At 40.1% G+C, this 12,978-nt stretch overlaps 1 protein-coding gene across 2 annotated transcripts in view; it reads left to right on the forward strand.

The window, feature by feature from the left end:
• Positions 1–12,978, forward strand: part of LOC120413043 (protein tincar) — a 385,369-nt gene that overhangs the window by 218,380 nt on the left and 154,011 nt on the right. The window lies entirely within an intron of this gene.

Raw genomic sequence — 12,978 nt, forward strand, 5'->3', positions numbered from 1 at the left:
CCTTCCTCGAAAATCTTCCCAAAACGAGCAAAATAGATCTCCGAACGCTTTCCCATTTTTCCTTTGATTTTCCCACCCTCGGAAAACGCCTCAAAGAGAGAGAGAGAGAGAGAGAGTGGACTGTTCGCAGTTCGTGACACACGGAGGGAAGAAGCAGTGACAGTTTTCCTCGCCGGCGGAAAATGTCTTGCCCGAAAAGGCCCTCGCGCGTTGTCTTGGTGGGGGTTTGGGTGAAAACGAGAATTTCCCTTCTGCCATCATATAAGTTGGAACTTTGAGGGGGGTGGGGGCGGGAGGGAAATATATGATCTGGATTTTGGGTGAACATGAACATGCTGCCATGGGAAAACGGGCAAACTATGTAACGAAGGAAAAACAGGGAAAAGTCATTGACACCGACCTTTCTTCGGGGTGGGGAGGCCAAAACCCGGTCACAAGGTTTCTATTTTGGGAATTTCTCAATAATGGGAGGAAGGAAGATGGGGGTGGCGAAAATCAGGAATCATCTCGATGACGGTGATGATAGTGGATGGTTATCAGTGTTTGTCTTCGTTGTCGCTGGTCCTGCTACTCCTTGAAGAAGCAAACAACAGTGTATGGGATGATTGTAATCAAAATAAAATGGATAACAACCTCGTGCGTGTGTTTTCTCGCGGGGACCATATCGTCACTTTCGTGCAATTTTATCGCACGTGCATTTTGGGCCAAATTGAGCTAAGAACGCAAATTTTTCGCAGCTCACAATGCCTCACCTTTCAATCTTGTCATGCTATCTTGAATCATCCTGAAAATTGTTGTAAGTGCGACAACTGTCCAAAGAGATTTCAGGTCAGAACGCATCTGACACACGTACATGCTCGACTACCGTAAACATTGGAAATTATAACTCGGGACTTCAGCAATCAAATTCAATTAAATTTTGAGACAATGCACAGAATGGTCATCCAAACAAAACGTGTTTGTTATTGTTTACATTGCGTGCACTCATTTTTGTTTCTTCAATGTCAAACATTTCAACGCATTTTTCTGAGACCGTCAAAAAGCGACGTGCGTCAAGGTAGCACAATAGCGTCGATGTGATATACGGTTTCAAGTCGTCTTTTCTGACGGCGGTGGCATGTTAGTTTAAGAACTAAGTGTATATCATCGAGCATTTCTTTTCGTTTGCTCAGACACTGCACTCAGTGTCAGTGCTTGTAGACAGACAGAGTTGTACACGGTTAGACACCGTAATGAACAAATTGCACGCGAGGAGATTTCATCTTGGTCGTGCTTTTTGGACGCTCTTGCATTTTGGGATAAATTGAAGTACGGACGCCATTTTGTTCAGATTGCAATGGCTCACTTATAGATCCACAAAACTTGATTTCAACCCTGAAATATTCAACAACAAAAACGTTACTTAATCCACCCTAAGGTGTTTGGTGCCTTCCTCACATTTAAAGGGTAATGCTATCCAAAATAGACACAAAAGGGCGGACCTTTCAATGTTCTATCAATTTGATTCATTATTCATACCATATATTGGAGAGTCAGATCTTCATAATTTAGGGCATTTATGTGCTCTCTCTTTCAGATCTCCAATCCTTGGAACTCGTTGGAAAGTTCTCTTGATAACTCATCTAACGGCAGGTCGCATAATAGATCCGGACAACGTTTTCAACGAAATATCTTAGATCCGGCCTCCGAAAATTGCATAAATATCACTTAAGAGCTTATAACTTTTAATAGGGATAAGAAGTTCATATTTACGATCTCGCCTTCAACTTTTTATAGATTTCTTGACTTCAACTCCAGATCCTCAAATGCTTACAAATTTCATTCTTGAAAAAAAAACCATTTATTTAATGATCGATAACAATACTCTCTACTTTTGGCGAACAGTAAATTGGTTCCACTTTGACAGTTCAAAATTGAGGCCGTTTTGCGAACCACTATTCAGCACCCAGCTTGTACCTATAGAAATATCAATGAGGCAAAATGGCTTCTATAGACTTAGGGAATGCATGGACAAAATTTCATCCAAATAAAATCAAGGCGATTTGCTAGAGCGTCCAATTTCCCGTCCTGGGAAAAAAATTCCCGGGAATTCCCGGGATTTTCCGAAAAAATATTTTTCCCGAATTCCCGAGATTCAAGCGGAAGTATACATTTTCTTAAATTTTTGGAACATGAGCAACTCTCTACGAAATCGGCCGATTTCGACCATTTTTATTTTTTGTATTTTTTGATTTAACTCAAACTTTGTGGGGGCCTTCCCTTTGACCAAATAAGCTATTGTGTGTTATTGGTTCACCCATACAAGTCTCCATACAATTTTGGCTGCTGTCCATACAAAAATGGTATGTAAATATTCAAACAGCTGTAACTTTTGAGTGAATTTTCTGATCAATTTGGTGTCTTGGGCAAAGCTGTAGGTATTGTTGAGGACAATTGAGAAAAAAATAGGTACACGGAAAAAAAATTGCAGATTTTTTTAATCAACTTTTTTTTCACTAAAACTCAATTTCCCAAAATACGTATTTTTTGATTTTCGAGATTTTTTGATATGTTTTAGGGGACTAAAATCCGCAACTTTTGAGCTATCGAGAAACATGGTCAAAAAATCTGCCGCCATGTTATGAATTTTTGAAAAATAGTGATTTTTGTAAAAAAAATCCAAATTTCATGCAAAAACAAATTTGAAGTTATTTTTTAATGCAAAATTGAATTTGCAATTGAAAACTACTCTACAATTTTGTTGATAAAGGGCTTCGTTTTCAAGATATAGCCACCGAAAGTTTGATTTTAGCAAAATATTTACAGTTTTTTGATTTTTAAAAATAGCGACCATGAGCGACCATTTTTAAAAATATTTTTTTTGAAAAGTTCAGAAAATTTGCTACAAAATTGTCTAATAGACATTGAAGATTGGACCTCGGGTTGCTGAGATACAGCCGCTTTAAGGAAAAGAAACACGAAAATTGAAGTTTTCTAAGTCTCACCAAAACAACCCACCATTTTCTAATGACGATATCTCAGCAACTAATGGTCCGATTTTCAATGTTAAAATATGAAACATTCGTGAAATTTTCCGATCTTTTCGAAAAAAATATTTTGAAAAAAAAATAAATCAAGACAGACATTTTAAATGGGCGTAATATTCATTGTTTGGCCCTTTTAAAATGTTAGTCTTGATTAATTTATTTTCAAAATATTTTTTTCGAAAAGATCGGAAAATTTCACGAATGTTTCATATTTTAACATTGAAAATCGGACCATTAGTTGCTGAGATATCGTCATTAGAAAATGGTGGGTTGTTTTGGTGAGACTTAGAAAACTTCAATTTTCGTGTTTCTTTTCCTTAAAGCGGCTGTATCTCAGCAACCCGAGGTCCAATCTTCAATGTCTCTTAGACAATTTTATAGCAAATTTTCTGAACTTTTCAAAAAAAATATTTTTAGAAATGGTCGCTCATGGTCACTATTTTTTAAAATCGAAATACTGCAAATATTTTACTAAAATCAAACTTTCGGTGGCTATATCTTGAAAACGGAGTCCTTTATCAAAAAAATTGTAGTGTAGTTTTCGATTGCAAATTCAATTTTGCATTAAAAAATAACTTCAAATTTGTTTTTGCATGAAATTTGAATTTTTTTTACAAAAATCACTACTTTTCAAAAATTCATAACTTGGCGGCAGATTTTTTGACCATGTTTTTCGATAGCTCAAAAGTTGCGGATTTTAGTCCCCTAAAACATATAAAAAAATCTCGAAAATCAAAAAATACGTATTTTGGGAAATTGAGTTTTAGTGAAAAAAAAAGTTGATAAAAAAGTCTGCAATTTTTTTTTCCGTGTACCTATTTTTTTCTCAATTGTCCTCAACAATACCTACAACTTTGCCGAAGACACCAAATTGATCAGAAAATTCACTCAAAAGTTACAGCTGTTTGAATATTTACATAGCATTTTTGTACGGACAGCAGCCAAAATTGTATGGAGACTTGTATGGGTGAACCAATGACACAAAATAGCTTATTTGGTCACAGGGAAGGCCCCCACAAAGTTTGAGCCAAATCAAAAAATACAAATAAAATCCATTTCCGGTTTTGGTAGAGAATTGCTCACATGTTTTTGAAAATGCTCTGAAAAAATAATAAATGACAAACTCAACATAATTTTGTTCAATTAGGGGGAGAGGGGGTAATATGCACCCCCGGAGCAAAATGCACCCCCTGCTTTTCTCGGTATTTGGAAGAATTTTCAGGGGGAAAAATCATAGAAATTGGAGGCTTAACACTGCTAAACCATGCTGGACAAATTTGAGCATCGTGGTATAAAAACAGCTTAAGTTATTTGCAAAACTTTAAAATGTTGTGTTTTGATCTAATTTTCATTGAACTTTCATTATGATTTTTGCACAATATAAAAAGCATTTATTTTTATTGTAAGTGTTGAGGTATATAGTTTTTGCCATAATCTTCATTATTGTGTAGATAGATGAGTCCAAAAATATCAAAAAATGCATTTTTAATTAAATTTTCTGTAAAAAGCGTGGTCGGGGCAAAATGCACCGCTATGAAGCTCCTTTGTAAAAACAGCGGTGTCATCTAGTGGTGACTAGGCATATTGCCCCGCATTGTTGTTTGAAATGAATCAAAAGTATTTTTAGAAATCTGTTATTTTTAAACAATTTTAAGGTTTTTAAAGACTTTTTTCACTTGGATGACGTTGAATAAAAGTTATTTATAAACATCTAACGAAATTCTTTCACAGAAATGCTGTTATGGTTGATAAATCACAGTTTTCCCTTAGGGGGTACATATTATCCCCTGTCCCACTAAATGTATTGTTTGGTTTATATATAATTAATCAGATTATCAGAAATTATGTTATCAGAATTATTTATGATAATATTAATTTTTGAAGCAACTGCTTGATTTTGTTTAATGAGTATTAAATTATTACAATTAGATAAGCTTTTTACAGGTTGACGTTTTTTCATCAAAACAATATTAACTCCTTATCTCTAAATTAAAACTGAGATTTCTTACGTTTTTGTTTGCCATGATCAAATGAGATGAAAATCTAATTTGTGCAAAAAGAATTAATTCAATTTGTTGAATTAAAAATTGGTACTAAAGGAATTACAATTTAAAGTAAAAGAATTATGGAGCATTGGTGCAACTACAGGTGAGAGGGTTAAATGTGAAAAAATAGAAGACTTTTTGTGGAATGATGTTAATTTATCGTATAATTTAAATCATTTTGCATAATAATACAAAAAAACATAGAAAATTACTTTCTATTGTTGGTTCTCAAAAAATGCAAAAATATATTCAAATATATTTGAAAACATTGGGTTGTTTGGAGTAAAACCAACACTAAAAAGCTTTACATTTGTTCAAGAGCTGAAACCAGAGCTGAAGAACATAATTTCTGCATGTTTTTTTTTTCTCATTTCAATAAACTGGTCACAAAGGCAAGTTTAATATTTCTCATCAAAAAATACAAATTTTCTTGTATTTGAATGATTTTTTACATGCAGTCAAGGTGTTAATTGGGTACTAAAGCCCTATGTCAATTTTTATGTACAACGTTAAAAAACACGATTAAAAACCATTTCTGATCACTTTTTTTCATTTTAATGCATTTTTTTTTTTTGACAAGACAACATTTTTTCGATGGATTAACTATGGTCCCCTTGGAACGAGCTGTCAAGTAGGAGCTTTTCTGTCAAGAAGGACCGCGAGATTATTTTTTCAAAATTGATTTAAAAATCCATTTTAAACTCTTTGTGGTCGTACAAAGGGTCATTGTACTCAGAAAAATAAGTTTTATCGCTGTAAACAATAATATCAGCAATCTAAGCTTCATTTTAGGACCCAAGTGATCTTCACACTTATTTAAACCATAAATGTTGATGTCCTATACAATTTTGTTGCATAATATTAATTAAAACCAAGATCATAACAATTTTCAATAAATTTAAAATTTCCCGGGAATTCCCGGGATTTCCCGAAAAATTGGCTGAAAATTTCCCGTTTCCCGGGAAATTTGTAACCCCGGGAAATTGGACGCTCTACGATTTGCGAAAACGTAGAAAAATATTCTAAGAAAATAAAAGTTTTTTTTACTGTGACACGGACCACTGCGACACTTGCGTATCTATTGTAGTATGATCTGTTCTCAGGTTTTCTGTTTTGCTGCTGCTTACAGCCTGCCGAACGATCGTCTTCCGTAGCGCTATTGTTTGAGCAAGACAGTTTTTGACGAATTATTCGAGCAGTTGCCCCCTCTCATTCCACAAACCAATCCCCCAATGCCATGCCACACGAGCACGAGAGACCGATCCGAGGACGTGGAGATGAGCGAGATTGAGGGGAAATCTCGTTTTTTTTTGACCCATCTAGAGATCGTTACCGATCATATAGACCAATCTTCAGCTCAAATTTTGCCTGAGAGCATGTGACCGAGTCGAAAGTAGCATTTGAAGCTCTTCTCTGTGTATTGTTGCAGAGTTCTTCAACGCTCAGACTCAGTCGCCAACAGATCGTCCGAGAGATTGGATGGGATGGGTTTTGGGGAAGCTTGGGACTTGACAAATCAATTCCCGCAGCAACCGAAATCCCCTCTCGACCGCCACCTACCCCTTTTGCCTCGCCAGATGGGTTTCAAGCCATCGACCTTCCGCTTACAAAGCGAAACCCGTACCACTACACCACGGGAGCTCGGCAAAAATAAAAGTTTTAACAACAGATTTTTAACAATTTCATCACTGCACAAGTTTTATCAACATAATAAAATTCCTTTTCAATATCAACTTTTTGTTTTGCCCAATTATTTTTTGAATCAAGTTAAAGACTTCCAAAAATATTGACAATGGCTATTTTCGCTCCACTACTATTTAACCCTCAAATCTCGCTGACATCGTGTATCAACGTCTCGCGCAAAACGAAAAAAAATAGTATTTGTTTTCCCCTAACGATGACAATGTTTTCCGAACGTGGACGTGCACCACCTCCCCCATTCTTCATATCTTCCTCTTTTCCACCCCATCGTTCCCCCGTAGGCGAACAAACGATACACAGAGCAAAACATAACATGTCTGCGAGCTAAGTAGGAAAAGTGGGAGTGTGGTGGCAACAATTTATGAAAGTTTGATCCAACGTTGATACGGCGATGACATCTTAAGCGGAAAAGGCTTTAAGACGCGATGTGGTTGATGTGGCTGGACGGATATTTTCACACTTTTTCTGTGTTTAAGTTGAGTAGTAAAACTGACTATTAGAGCGTGTTCTTGAAGCCCAAATTTATCATACCTTGACTAAACTCAAGCGTTACTGACATCATTTTCAAAACTTTGTGATTTGTGTAAATAATTTACCTATACCTTTTTTTTTAATTTCAAACTAATACAGCAAAACAAGTTGACAATCGCTGCAACACATCTTTTTCCTCCATTTCAATGACTGAGTAGCTTTCCAAATAGGTCAACAAGTGGGAAGTGCCGCAACATGCATTTTCCCAATGAGATTACACGACCTGAAGTGGAACTTACTCTTGCGAGTGGGTGCCACTTGTTATTGCACCATAATATGTTTTGAAGAGTCGAGTTGCTGCTGCCGCTGCTACTGGAGAGAAAAGTATTATTTTTCCCTTTCTGAAGAGGACCATTCGAGCCACAACTGGGTCAACGATAGAACGGTTGCCATAAGTGGTTTGTTGGGTTTTTACATGTGTTTTTGCCCCCCTTGTGGACTAAGTCCCACTCCGTGTTTTCTGTTTTAGGAAAATTAATCACCATAATGTGATTCTGCAGCTCGATATAATTCCACCTTTTAACGGAATTAAATTCCTATATAGAAGAAGAGCGGACAAATATTTGCCGAGCAGATGTTTCTCGACCCAAGAATAAGAATGCCAACTTCGACGGTGGAGATAAATTAGAAAGCTGCACGTGCACGACACACGTTGGCACTCTTCTGTGCGAATATTTGCGCTGTCTGGAACCGTTTTCTAGGGCACGGTGCTCAAAATACCGTTATTATGAAAAAAATATGCAATCCGAGATTTTGGAGTTAATCGATTCCTTACACCATAGGGCACCTCTGTGCAAAAAAAATAAAAACATTCGCTGATGTAGTTTTCGAGATACAGCCCTTTTAAGATGTTACATCCGATTTTCAATAAGAAAACCAAAACAATCTATGGGTCATTCCTTCCCAAGTGACCACGCGTCCAACATCGACCTTCACCAAATCTGCTCATATTTGGCATGGGGGTTGTTTTTGCCCCAAATACAAAGAATCCAAAGTTTGGTGACATTTGGTCCACCCCCGCGCCCGTGGCACCCCCCTCTTTTTCTGGGATTTTTGAAAAACTTCATTTTTAAAATGCATTTTGCTAAGAGAAAAGTTTACAAAAAGTGAACTTTTTGATGTAGAATCGAATGGCGTACTCAAAATTTACGTACAGTGTTGCCAGATATGAAAAATTTGCGCTTTCAGTTTTAAAATGCATTTTTAACCCTTTGGACGAGCACTTACGGGAAAACTGACAATTGCATTCGATTGCTGAGAGTTTTTTACATTAAATTCAATCAAAACCTCAGGGTAAAATGAATATTTCTTGAGATATCACATTTTTAAGTTGGAATGCTCTGTATTGCACAGCAAATGTTTTTCTTAACCATCAATTTTCAACAGTACATTGCGTGAGAGCATAGTAGGCCTTGAAATTTGAATATTCTTTTTTTCAATTTCTAAACGGAAGCAAGTGAATGTCCCAAAATTGAATTTATGTATGTATGTATTTGTGTATGTATGTATTTTTTTTTTTTTTTTGTTGCCCAATGGGCATTGGGTTAAGTTCACTGTGACCACCTGAGAAGGCTATCTTTTGTGATGTACCCTGGTTACTGTCCATACTACAAATTACTCGTATCCATTGAATCGGAAGACGAGGGGTTATTTTGCAGACATGGTTTATCTCAATCCGGCGCAATACAGTCGATGAACTGTATGACCTTCTTGGGATGGGTGTGGTGCCATACATCGTACGGCGTAAGAAGGTGCGATCCAAAGAACCGCAGCCTTCGAGACACAAGTGCTCCGCAGAAGCAGAGTAAATGTGCCGAGCTTTCCAGCTCAGTTAAACAAAAACGACAGAGGTTGTTAGGCCACCTGCCGATTTTGTGCAGGTGATATCTGGCAGGACAATGTCCTGTTAGAAGCCCTGCGAGTATTCGTAGTTCCCTACGGTTTAAGCCAAGAAGTTTCCTGGAAATTGAAGGACTTGGAGTGATAAAAGTTTTAGCTTGTCTCAGTCCTCGCATCTCGCCCCAGATTGAAGCGATTTGCAATTGTCCCCAATTAGTTATTTCTTGCTTCACGGCACATTTTGAGATTCCAAGGAACGGCTCGGGACCCACGAAGATGTTTGATGAGCCTTGTCTGGCAAGTTCATCAGCCATTTCGTTGCCTTCAATGCCGCAGTGCCCTGGGACCCAAAACAGCATCACTCTGTTATGCCGAGAAGCAAGTTCCCTTAGGGAAGCGACGCACTCCCAAACAAGTTTGGATTCGCATTTAGAGGATTTTAATGCCAATAGTGCAGCTTGGCTATCCGAGAAAATACCGATTTTTGCGTGTCTATAATTTCTCATAATACACGTCCTCGCACAGATGTGTATGGCATACACTTCTGCTTGAAAAACGGTAGGCCACTTTCCCATAGATATGGTTTCCCTGGTTCGAGGACCGAAGACTCCAGCTCCAGTAGAAGTGCCCATTTTTGAACCATCCGTAAAGAAACGAATAGTTCCTTCTGGAAGTGTAGGTCCTCCATTACTCCACATTTGGCGATTTGTTTCAATCACCTCATATGGAATGTCCATGTTGGGCCTCACCTCCATGCAGTCCGAGACTGAAGTTGCAAGGGGGGAAATGTCAAAAGCCTTCACGATCCGCGAGTGACCCGTTCCATCTCCTTCCACCCAGTTGTTACACCGTTGTAGTCGTAGAGCGCCAAGCGCTGCCTCCTGCTTCACATGTAAATGTAAAGGCAGAATGCATAGCATGGCTTCCATGGCCGCGGTAGGGGTTGTTTTCATTGCACTCGTTACAGAGAGACATGCCAGTCGTTGGAGCTTGGTCAGCTTCGACTGACATGTCTTCTGTTCAGTCTTCGGCCACCAAACGGTCGACGCATAGGTTACCCTAGGTCGAGCGATGGTGGTGTAAGACCAGAATGCAAGTTTCGGTTTAAGGCCCCAGGTTTTGCCGAGCATTTTGTTGCACGCCCAGATAGCAGTAGTTGCCTTCTTTACCGCATAGTCCAGATGTGCATTCCAGTTCAGCTTTTTGTCAAGGATTACTCCTAAATATTTGACCTCAGAACTGAAGGTCATTTGGGTTCCTTTCAAGGTAGGCGGCCTAAGGTCGTGTTTCCTCCTGTTAGTAAACGGGATTATCACGGTTTTGTTGGGGTTTATTGTCAGCCCTTCCTGCTCACACCACGACATGGTGCAGTTTAGAGCTGACTGTAGACGGTCCGATAACGTTCCGTCGTACTTCCCCCGGATGATTAAGACTACGTCGTCAGCATATCCAATGACTTCGTAGCCAAGTAGTGTGAGTTTTCTTAGAAGGCTATCTACCACCAGCAGCCAAAGCAAAGGAGAGAGTACTCCCCCTTGCGGACAGCCTTTGGCTGCTGTTATTGTGATAGATGTGTCTCCTAGCGATGCTGAAATCTCTCTGCTCGTAAGCATAGCATGAATCCAGCTCGCAGTTGTTCCATCGACGTTCCTCGACCGGAGCGCTTCATTGATGGCTGTGTACGAAGTGTTATCGAAAGCACCCTGAATATCAAGAAAAGCACAAAGTGCAGATTCTTTATATTTCAGTGCGTTCTCGATACGTGACACTAGCGTGTGTAGGGCAGTTTCGGTCGATTTGCTCGCTTGGTATGCATATTGGTGTTTATGCAAAGGGAAGTCCTTCAAGAACTCCGCCCGGATGTGGTTATCCGTGATTTTCTCCATAAGCTTAAGCACCGTCACTGTCAGACTTATGGGTCTGAAGGCTTTTGGCATCGTGGGGTCACTTCTGCCGGCCTTAGGTATGAAGATCACCTTAACTTTACGCCAGCTTCGAGGGATGTAGCCCAGGGTGAAGCTGGCTCGAAGTAAGTTGATCAACTCAGCCATTATGGTGTCGGCTGCTTTTTGGAGAAAGATTGGAAGGATGCCGTCGGGTCCTGCAGCCTTCAGTGGTTCAAATGTGCCGAGGGCCCATCTGATTGAAGACTGGTTGAACATTCGACGGGCTAGGTGGACTGACTCTCTTGATGGTCGAAACCATACGCCATCTGCAGTCCGGGTACTAGCTGCATCCTCCTCTCTTTCAGTTGATTCTGGAAAGTGCGTACTCATGAGTACTTGCAGTGTTTCCTTGTTTGTGACAGTGAGAGTGCCTTGCTCGTCTCTCACCTGTCCTAGACCGTTGGAATGGTCTTTTGACAACGCCTTTTGGAGTCGGGTTGCTTCAGACATCGAGCTTATGTCCTCACAGAAATTAGCCAGGCTAGTTTTTTTGGCTCTCCTCAACTCCGCGTTATACTTCGTTAGGGCTGCTTTGTAGGCATCCCATTCGGAAGTGAGCTTAGCTCTGTTGAAAAGCCTTCTAGCCTCCTTGCGGAGACTGCTCAGGCTTTCGCTCCACCACGGTACGTCCCGACAGATTTCCCTCACCTTCTTAGGGCAGCTTGCCTGCTAGGCTGCCGTGATCCTGCGTTGAAGAGTATTCGCTGCAGTATCCAATTCTTCGGGGGTTCGTATTCGTGAAGGAGCGTCTTGTTTGGACCGGCAAAGGTGACCTCGAAAGGCGTTCCAGTCCGTGTCATTTGGGTCACGAAACGTTTCCCTTTTCAGTTGACTGGCTTCAATGTCAAAGACAATCTGTCTGTGATCAGATAGACTAGCTTCTTCAGAGACATGCCAGTTTTTTATTTTGTCTGCAAAAGCAGCACTACACAGAGTGAGGTCCAAGACCTCCTGTCTTGCGACAGTAACAAAAGTAGGTTCATTGCCCTTATTGCATACATTGACGTTGTTAGACGTCAAGTATTCAAGAAGGCGCTCACCTCTATCGTTAACATCCGTGCTTCCCCATATCGTATGGTGGGCGTTCGCGTCACAACCGATGAGGAACGGTTTATTGACAGCCCTACAGTATCGCACAAGTGCGGCCACTTCTGGCGGTGGAACATCGTCCTGGTCACCAGGAAAGTAAGCAGATGCAACAACCATCTCCTGCTTTCCCTTGGTGGTCGGGACGGTCACCATTGCTGCAACGATGTCTCGTTGGACGAATTCCGTGATTGGAGTACACTTGATGTTTCCGCTCAGCAGAATCGCCGTTCTTGGTGTTGCCTGCGTATTGCTGTAGATCAATCTACTGCTTTGACAGGACAGTCCAAGGATTTTGTTGTGGTTCACCCACGGTTCTTGAACGAGAGCAATCCCAAATTGCTCTTTAGTGAACCTCCGACTAAGGATACTGGAAGCACCCTTAGCATGATGGAGGTTAACCTGGATGCAACGGATATTGTTCATTGTTCAGTTGAACCTGCCGTTTTCTCCAAGATGTTTTGATGATCCGGGAACAGGATAGCAGTGTCCTGCAGCTTGGTCGCTGATGTGTGTTGAGGATGCGGGTTCCTCTTGTATAGTACATGAAGTACTGGAAGGCCACATGAGGTCGGTTTTGGATTGTTTATCTGTACCTGAGAGTTTTCTGAAATGCTGTTGACGAGTGGTAAAATACCGTGCTCATCGTAGCGGGGGTGCTCAAGCGGTGAGGTTGTTGCGTGAATTTTCAGAATGTTCAGCTGTACCGGTGCTATATTCGCAGAAAAGCGAAAATATGCATGTGGTTGCCTAGTTTTCGTCAAAGACTGTTGCGTAACCTTACCATCTCTCGCAGAATTGCTC

Source organism: Culex pipiens, chromosome 3 (genome assembly GCF_016801865.2).
Source record: "Culex pipiens pallens isolate TS chromosome 3, TS_CPP_V2, whole genome shotgun sequence".
NCBI lineage: Eukaryota > Metazoa > Arthropoda > Insecta > Diptera > Culicidae > Culex > Culex pipiens.